General features: G+C 41.9%; 1 pseudogene; it reads right to left on the bottom strand.

Annotated features, from left to right (window-relative positions):
• Positions 1-4,658: 4,658 nt before the first annotated feature.
• On the bottom strand, positions 4,659-9,754 carry LOC103697880 (annotated as a pseudogene).
• Positions 9,755-10,455: the final 701 nt, after the last annotated feature.

Here is a 10,455-nt window from a genome sequence, read left to right as displayed (position 1 = left end):
AGGGCAGGCGTATTACAAGGAAGCTCAGACCCACGGTACTTTCACGAGGGGCGAGCCCAGCTGTGACCAGAAGGTCGATCTCGCCCTCTATGGGACTGAATCCCCAGTAAATCCAACTAACGGAGCATTCATCCTCCGCAGCTGTTTTTTTTGTCATCCCCATTTTACAATAAGCACCCAAAATACAAAACATTCGCCGAGCTTCCATTATCAACCAGGATGCGTTTTACATCAAATTTATTTATGATCATGGAGATGACCACGGCATCATCATTGGAAGTTTTGACTCCCTCTAGATCATCATCTGAGAAGGAGATGGCTTCAGAGGTGCGCGGGCGCTTTGAGGAGGCTTCTTCCCCTGAGGCTTCCCCAGCCGAGGTCCCGCCTCGGATAGTGTTGATGACGCCGGCGATGGGCCTGTTGGCATTTGAATCTTCAGGCTGTGCTGCTCCTTCGGCTGGCTTCTTCCCTTCACGCTGGCCTTGCACAAACCGATCGAGCGCCCTCGGCGAATGAGTGCTTCGATCTCATTTCGGAGCTGATAACAATCCTCGGTATCATGGCCGTGATCCCGGTGGAAACGGCAATACTTCCGGACATCACGCCGGATTCTGGTGTCTGGCTTCGGAGGTGGGAGCCGGATGCAATCCCGACTCTCAATCTCCATGAGGATTTCAGCCCGAGGAGCATTGAGGGGAGTATACTTTTCATACCTCCCTTCAGGTGCACGGGCCTGCAGTGGGAACCTCGAGCGGAGTGGTGACCTCTGCTGCGGCGGTCCCTCAACCGGGGTGGATCTTCTGTGCGGGGCGGATTTCTTAGCTCGTCACGGAGACGGGCTTCTGGCCGCGCTCCTCGCGGCGTCTTTTCTTGGGGTTCTGCTCGGTCCCCCCCGCCTAACTGCCACGGCCTCTTCTGCCTTGCATACTTCCGCGCCCGAGCGAACATTTCGGTGAGGTCCGTGGGAAATTCTTCTCGATCGAGAAGAGGAATCTGTAGGACCGGGCTCCAGTCTTCAATGCCGACATGGCGATTGACTGGTCAAGCTCCCGGACCTCCCATGTTGCGGCGGTGAACCGGTCCAAGTACTCCTTGAAGGATTCTCCCTCCGTTTGTTTGATATCAAGGAGGGAGTCGGATGTCCGCCGCTGGGGCTGGCTGGCGGCAAAGTTGCCAGCAAATTGTCTGCCGAGCTGCTCAAAGGAAGAGACAGTACTCGGCTTCAGCCCGGTGAACCAAAGCCGGGCTGGTCCTCGGAGTGTCGCCGGGAAAGCTTTGCACATCATGGCCTCCGAGGCTCCTTGTAGGGCCATTAAGACCCGGTAACTCTCCAGGTAGTCAAGGGGATCGGCCTTGCCGTTGTAGGGCTCCACCTGGGGCATCTTGAACCGTAGCGGAACCGGTTCATCTTCAATCTCCGGGGAGAAGGGCGACTTCGTAGTAAACTCAAAGTCGCCATCGCGCCCCGATTTCCTGCCATGGAGTGCCTGGATTTGGCGCTCAGCTTCTCGACCTTCTGTCGAGTTCATCGTTTGGAGGATTGCTGCAGCGGTTTCGCTCGGGTGCAGGTTGCCTGGAACCGACTCAGCTTCTGAAGTTGTGGCCAGCCTCCATGGCCTCTGACAGGGTGCTCTCTCCAGAGGGAGGCTGGATTGAGAGTCTGACCTCGAAGGGGAAGTCGCTTGCAGGAGGCTCCGGTTGGACTGGAGCCGGAGGGGCGGTGCCGTTGGGATGCCGGGTTGCAAGCTTTGGACAGCGTAGCCAAGGTTGCATTGTTGACAGGGTCAAACTGCTCCGCCGAACTTGAGGGGTTGACTCGGTCCGGAGGTGGTGAGTTCGGGACGGAATGCTCAGGACTGGGTGGAGGACGTCGAGAGGCGTTGGAAGCCCCTTTGCTTCTTAGCTTCATGCGGCAGCAAACCGGTCCTTCCTTAGCGAATGTTGCTGGAATTGGACGAGGGGCTACCGCGAAGCGGGGAAGGAGGAGCTTCGCTTGCAGGGACGGTGGTCGGCGGGCGCCGACTGGTGACCGTCCTCGCTGGAGGGTGTAAGTCCTGCAAAAAGCCGGTGGCCGGGCTCCCCGGCGCCGGCCCTCCGATGCTTAAGTCAGAGGGGGCAGATATGTGTAGAGAGCAAGGAAGAGAAGTATATGGAGAAGACAGCAGGAAATTTGGAATAAGATGAAGAAGATGAAGAGGGTGATATCCTCCATTGTGTCTGTGCTGTTTGCTTCTTTTCACCCGGTCCAGGAGGGTTCTGTCCGGGGGCCCCCATCCTTTTCTCCCCAGGTTTCCTTTTATAGAAGAATTTTTGTTACCTGGGAGGTGACAGGAGGTTTGTCCTCTTTTGTAATAATTGGGCACGATTTGGCCCATTAATGGCGTAGTGGAGAACGGGACCGAATCGGACCGGAATCAGGGAGTTGTCACGGTCGATCAGACCTGTTGGAGTGGTTGAACCGCCGGCTATGGTGGGCCTGGGGTCCGTGGATGGTAAGTGCATTTATTACCGAATGAACCGGCGGTCAGGGAGAGCCATACGCTCTGATGGTTCAGTGATCCGGAGATCGTCTTGGGCCGTGCTCATTAAATGACTGGGTGCATCGGAGACTTGAGGGAGTCTCATGCATTAATGGCAGGTCGTGCCGAATACCTGCAGAGATCTTATGCCTTGATGGCTTGGAGATAGTGGCAGGCTATAGTAGAGTCGCGTGTATAGCCGCCGAACCTTTCGAGAAAGCTTGGCGGGGAGGAGTATTAGTTAAAGGCATCGGTTCGGCAAGGGTGCCGAGCCGAGCTGGTCGCCCAGAGGGCGCCCTGTGGCGGGGTAGCTTCTAGTACCTCTGGTCGATGCCCTTTGGGCGAGCACCTTCTAGCCGAGCGCCTCTATTTGGCGCTGTCTCTGGTCGGCGCTTCCTAGTTCGAGCGCTTCTCTGGTCGACGTTGTTCTGGTCGGCTCTTTCTAGCCGAGCATCCCTACTTGGGACGTGTTGGTTGGTCCGAGCACCTCTTGGCGCTCCGGTCGGCACTCTTGGGCCGAGCATCTTTTCGGATTGGCGTTCTCTAGCCGAGCACCCCTCTGGTTGGTGCTCTCTGGTCGGCACTCTTTGGCCGAGCACCTTTCCGGTCGGCGCTTTTCGGCCGAGCGCCTCCGTGGTGGTATGACTTGGGGTTTTTCCCCCAACAATTCTTAATGTCGATATGATTGAAAATATGACATGTAATTTTGGTATATAGGTATTACTGATAATAAATGATGTAAACATTACTTGTAAAGATGTATCATATCTTATATGATTTAATTGAATTGCATTATTAATACAGGTAGAACTAGTTTTGTAAAGTGTACTTTCTACTTACTAAGTTGTCGAGCTCATAATCTTCACCTATGTTTTTCAAATCCAGGTCCAGTGTCTAGACTCATATCAGCATTTTGGGGAGATATTAGAGGCTAGACCATTCTCGTACATAGTAAAACTTTTTGATCAATATATATAAATATTTTCTAGATAATGTATAAACAGCTTAAACACTATAAGCTGTGAACTGTAAAATTTAGAAGAAGAAACTCTATGGTATGACCCGTGTAGCATATATAATATATGTGATATTTTGGGTCAGTAGTTTAGTTATTTTGATATTCACTGCCTCCTGTATCAGAATTATATAATTTTCAAATTATATTGAATTTATTGACAGATGGAATACTTTGCATGCTTAGAGGGCCAGCCCTGTGAGTATGCAGCAGCTGTCATACCCTCGAACTATGATTCTAGAGTTGGGGGCATGACAACGATCTTAATGATCATGTAAACAACTGGTTGGTTTTGTCAAGCGATGGTAAAATCTAACTTACACCTGCCAACCTACACAAGCCTACTAAGAATAAATGGTTTCAAGTGGTTCATTTTCCTAAATATCAGGCCAATTCCTAATCAAAGCAAAAATCAACTTGACTATAGATTGGTGGGTTCGGGTTCAGCCCTCCAGACCCAATGGGTCATGAAGGGTGGAGCCAGTTAGCCTGTACATAGTCAACAGTTATCTTTCTCCATGTGACGCGATTCAGTGGAATGATAAAAAGCTAGTTTTAGAGTGACAATTAGAAAGCACATAAGGTTAACGAATTAGTCTATGACTGTTATATATCCTAAATTTCAAAAACTATTGTAATTATAATTATATGTTGAAGTTGAATTTGATTCTGGATAATGATTTTTGTATTATATATTTTTCTTTATTTTTTGATTATATATAATTTAACAAATAAAAATTTAAATAAATTAGTTGATGTGCATGGTCAATATTAATAGATACATTTTCTGCACAAATTATAAACTCCTCATATTGTCCAAAAATGCTGGAAGCATCAATCACAAGCACCTAGTATTGTCCAAGAGCTAGAGCCATCAATCGCAATGCTGGAACCGCATTTTAGGTTTATGAGAGGGCAGAGGAGAAAAAATGGTTGGTGAGGCAATTATACCGACTAAAGAAATGAATCAACACCCTACAGTAGAAAATGCATATCAGTACTCATTTCCAGAAGACAAAAGTTGCATGGGCTTTAAAAACAGAATAGAAGCAACTTCATATGAAACCTCACAAACAAAAAAAAAACATGAATGCATGAATCATGTTACAATAAGGACAAGAATAGAGGCGGGTGAACAATTATAAGATTTTTCTTAACATAACCAGTAAAGCCAGAGATTTGATTGGTACATGAAGCACAGACGCACAAAGCTCCAACACATGTGATCAACTATAATTGGCAAAGAAATATCAAGGTACAGTAGGTTTCTATTCTACAGTAACCACAACATAATGCAAATCAGGTAAACCAGACTTAACAGATTTTCCACAGAAGTTTGAACCATTAAAGAATCAATCCTTGGGCAGGTGCAGGCTTGGAAGAGCGCTCACTGGAAGCCGCTTTTGGAGTCTCAGAGAGATGAACCTGGGCAAATTCACCCTCCACTCCCTCCTGCTCTTGCTCTACAACTCTCTCTTTTTGTCTTTGACCCCACATCGCTTGCAGCCTTGGCAACCTTGTTGAAGGCACCAGTCACCCATGAAGCCCCAGTCAACACGTACCTGTTCTGCATGATTGTTGAACTTGCACTGCTAACCGTCTGCTCGGCAGCAGCAAAGGCTGATTTAGTCTTCTCGGAGACTTGGAATTTCTGATCCATTTCCTTGACCTTCTCATTGACGGCCGAGGTGCCCATGCTGATCTTCTCACTAAGACCAATTTTCTTGTCAAAAGATGCAACCTTTGCAGTGGCCGTGGATGTGAGTTGGTGTTTCTCATCAAATATTTTTGCTTTGTTGACAGCATCTTTTCCTAAGATAAAACCCTTGGCAAGCATGCTGGCAACAACATCTTCAGCCTTTTGAACAGCAGATCCAGCACCATCAGGGGCAGGAGCATCTTTAGACTGGAGAAATTTGAAAATTATCTTGTTAACCACATTAGAAAGCTGTACACAGGTGATTATGGGAATATTCGTAATGGACAAATATCATGAAGTCTACCAGTGGTGGAGATAAAGCAGCAGGGGTAAATGGTAATCTGGGGCAGGTGTAATGATGACAGACAGATCCACTATTGTTGCACCTGAACCACCAATAAAATGATTTTTTAGAACAGAAACAAATTATAACAAATATCATACAAAATCAGTATCTATATTCCTTCTATATTGCTTAGGCCCTATTTGGGATTGCTATTATGATAATTTTTTATTATAAAATATAATAAAATTATAAAATTATATTTTATTATATGATATTATAATAATATTATATTATATCATCATTATCATTAACTTACATTCATATTATAACAATATAATACAATTATAGCATAATAACATTATAAGATAGTGCCTTCTTAATATACTAAATAACAATATCATATTATTATATTATAATAAATTTATTTATAATACCATTATAAGAATATTGTTATATTTTATACTAAATTTCAAAAATTCGAATTTGTTATATTACTTAGATTAAATATCAAAGTAAATAAGTTATAAATAAAAATACTTATAAAATAGTTTTTGATAGTACAACCAATCGAAAATAGTAAGTAATATCTTTTATTATTATTTTCTGATACTAGAAGTACATTTTTTAGTTTAGTTACCAAACATGCGTTAAAGTTCAAGAGCACTACAGAAATTTAAATACTAAACTCAATAAATAGTTTTTATTAAAAGCTCTACTAACGAAAGCTCCATTGCACAGAGCTCTACAAATAAGAGCTCTGTTACCTACAACGATGCCAAACAAGGTCATAGTGCCCCTAAGAAAACATAAAGAAAACCTCCTCGTTTTCTTAGCGCCACAAATTCAAGCAACTAGAAAAAACACCCCAAACTCCCTTCAATGTACAACAAGTCTCCATACATAAAGCAATATAACAGCTAACACATAAGGAATTTAACATCATAATCTTAGAGAAAAATATGCAAAAAAAGGAAAAAATAGGAAAAAAATCAAATATCTCTTTAAAGTGATAGCTTCATAAAAGAAATGGATTTAAGCATATGAAGGGCACATAATTAAACAAAAACAATAAAGCCTTGAGAAATTAATTCACTGAAAGAAGAAGCGCAGTCTCTGCTCCCTGGGAATCTTTGAAAGTGACATATGCAATTTGTGATAATTCATTCCCACTGTTAAAAGAAAAACAGTATGTTTAGGCGCACCCATACTGAACAGTATCAGAAAATAACTTATAATGATAATTGTAAACATGAACCTCTGCATCTCGACATATTCAATGTCCCCAGAAAAGGAAAAGAACTCCTTGATATCCTGCTCAGATGCACTGAGGGAAACATTGGTGACTTTCACAGCCCTTACCTGCCATGCAAAAGCAATTGCAATCAGAAATTCTTTCTTTTTTTTAAGTCGACTGGCAGCAAAATATAAAAATCCTCTAGTAAATGCTGATAACATATATGATTACATATTATATATGGGTAGACAAAACTCAATTATAATCTACAACTGTGTCCATATACAATCTATAATTGTCTGTGAAATCCGAGAGAATATGTGACAACAAATTAACAAAAGCAGCTCCAACACTCTGGAAGTAGAGTAACCCATATATGGGAAAAGATAACTTCAATAAATCCAAGTTGTTGACAAGGTAATAGTAATAGTAATACCCAGACTTGCCATAAGATAGAGTAGAGGGAAAACATTCCAGCATGCAATAACTCAGGGAGAAAATTTAAAAACTTACAAATAAACATGACCATGGTAATAGCTGTTATCTTTGAATATATTTAAAATACACCAACACGTACCAGGATGTTCTAAAATGCAGTTGATTTCTCTTTTTGTTCTTTTTTTTCCAAACAATAAAAAAATACAGGTGACCCAATGAAAGATGCTTGTGATGCTATGTGATTACACATGCCAGTTGATAAGATGGCTAGTATTTGGAAGAACATAATCATATTTCCCATCTAGGATAAATCAAAGTGCTGGAAAACAAAATAAGGATATAAAACATGACCACTAATACACATAAATAGCCAAAGTAGGGATAAAACAGATTTATAAAGAAGGAATTTGTGAGAGTTAGCTGCACTGTGAAAAGAGAACTGGTATTTTCCTAGTCATGCACAACAAGCCAGAAATGCCCCTGCAAAGAACAGGAAATTAGAGCTTATGGACTATAATGGAACTACACTCTCAGATCATGTAGACAAACCCATGTAGCACCAATAAGCATCTTGGTTATAGTTTAGCTTTGTGATAATGGCAAGTCAAAAAAATTATCTCTATATAACACTGCATCTAGTTTGTCTGATGAAATAACAATTAGCAAAGTGTTCAAAAGGTAAGTGTTTTTGTTACTACTTTCTCATATATTTTCTTTTATGACTATCAAGAAAAATCTTATTCGTTATTAAAAAAAAGTAAACAAAATTAAGATGTTCAAAGCTGATGGAATTTTTCTTCTAACTATGAAGGGATTGCAATTGAATACCCTCATCAAATACAAGGTGAAAAGAGACAACAAATAATCCTTAAAACAGTAACATGGTGGAAAGTTTGCTATCTTATTCTGCTTGCAACTTATTAAAGCCGAATAAGTACCAAAAAGGTGCCTTTAATGTTTTTCCAGAAGCCCAAAAGTACCCTCTACTGTTGGGATTTTATCCAAGTGCCCAAATAGTTGTTTGGCTGAATAAACCTGAATAAAGTGAAGAAAGCGGACTTAATTCAGGTTTATTCAGGAACCAAAAAGGGGATTTAAGAAAACTTAAACTCCATAAGGCACTATGGGGCACAGTTATTTTTAGAATTGAAAATTCATTCTGTTCTTGCCTTCCGGATGGAGTGGAATCCATTTGATTAAGGCAGAGCACATAAATCTTTTGGGGCACTTCAAGAATGTAAATCTTGTCCAAACACTCTAACCGCTACATCACCTTTGACAAGCTTCCCTTTTCTTCCACTCCTATGGTATATTTTAATAGACTTTCTAATCAAGTTCTCAGAACAATAACTAGAGAGTTTTGGTCATGTATATTGAAGGATACACTTCAAAAAATATACAGGTATTCTAATAATAATTCATGGGCTATATGCATGATTTACCAGAGTTAAACAAACTATAACCTTGGGAAACAAACCTAGAGTTTAAATGTTCGAAATAGTATTGTTCAATTGTTTTGACATAAACAACGTTTAATTATGGATTCAGAAGATACTGTGTTCTAAATGGTTACTTGTTTTCCAACGCATGAATCATGAATAGAGTAGATATCCTTAATCAAGAGTTTTTCCAACTAAAATAAATAATAACAGATAAGTTTGAGGGAGTCAAAGGAATAACTTAGCAACATTAGATGACAAGTAAAATTCTTAATGCCTAGATGAAGAACTAAAATTCTTTTTCTCTTTTTAGTGATTGTATTTTAACTGATTCACTTCATAAACAAGCAGAGAATTGAGAATTAGTTAGTCTATGGTTTCTGCCAATGTAATGCCTAGATGAAGATCAGTCACAAGGAGTCCAAAGGCATGACAAACGATGGCCAAATGTAATTCCAACCAGCTATAAAAACGGCAGCCCTCATCCTCTATAAGGATTAAAATTTTATTAATCCCGAACAAAGAAATAACAAAAAATCCATGAATGCAAATCTAATCATCATCTACTAGCTGCAGAGAATCCTCTTAAATGAAATAGGTCGGGCATCTAAAACTGAAACCTTGCCATGATCCTAGAAACAGTACACCGCCCACAAAAGGATTACAATTTATCAGCAATTAAATTGATTCTCTCCTGCGTTTTCGCAATCAGAACGAGTTCTACTACAACTGGTACTACTCTCTTGATAGATCAAATCAAGAATAGCTATTAAAGAGCTCAGAAATCACTACGAAAAGCCAAAAGATCCGAAGCCGATTCCCAATTTTATTGATTAAAAGGAACCAGATTTGAAGCAGATCAAAAATATCATCTATGCCGCCCAATAAATGGAACAAAAATAAGAAGAAATTAACGACGGAAAGAAGCAGCAGCACTCACCGACATTCGCAGCTACCTCTTTCCTCCAAAACCCTACGCTCCAAGCGAAAACCCTAACAAGATGCAAAATAGAGGCTTTCTGGCGAAGAGGAGGTGTTTATCGGGGGCGGTCAGCGGAGGAGAAGAAAGCCTGGGGTCTCGCCGGAGATCTCTATATATATATCATTTCAGCTGGCTTTGGATCCCGTCACCTGGGCTACCCTTCCTCATGCAAGCTCCCCGCATAACATATCTATGCGTCTCAAAGATCGGCAGTTTCACTCTCTTATACTTCCACATTAGGCCATAACCGTGATTCTACGTGGACGGCAGATGTGAGCTCCCGTTAGAAGGTTTATGAGGACTTCGATTTCGATGGATGTTCATGGTCGTGACCACCGTCAGACGACGGCTGATAGGTCTAGCGTGGGTAACGTCCGCTCACGGGACTCCGGCGACACAGCCCAACCATTACGGCAATAAGCGAAAGACGACGTGGCAATAACTAAATGGTGGGAATCTACAGTCCGGCGTCATTTGCCATTCTACGGAGACCACGTCAATCGGACACTGCTGAGCGTGATCAATTTTGGGCCCGCATAGACTTCCACGGATTTCTACCGCGTTGGTCTCCTGACCCAGCCTTTGGGCACCACGAGGTTCTTTTCAACTAGAAAAAACGCCGCCTACATTGCTCCCTTCTCTCTATTCTTTTCTTTTTCTTTTTCTTTTTTTTTATTTATATACCCCTTTATGGTTGGACTGATCCACTGCTTAGTTAGTAGACAGATCCAACCAATAATTCTTTGAAGAATGGCATAAGCCAACCAGTCCATTTGATTTGGAAAATGTCCATACTAATTTTTATGAGACCATGCAAGTTAGGATCCATGAGACATCATAATA

This window comes from Phoenix dactylifera, unplaced genomic scaffold (assembly GCF_009389715.1).
Source record: "Phoenix dactylifera cultivar Barhee BC4 unplaced genomic scaffold, palm_55x_up_171113_PBpolish2nd_filt_p 000141F, whole genome shotgun sequence".
NCBI lineage: Eukaryota > Viridiplantae > Streptophyta > Magnoliopsida > Arecales > Arecaceae > Phoenix > Phoenix dactylifera.
This window is presented reverse-complemented; position numbering and strand designations above follow the sequence as displayed.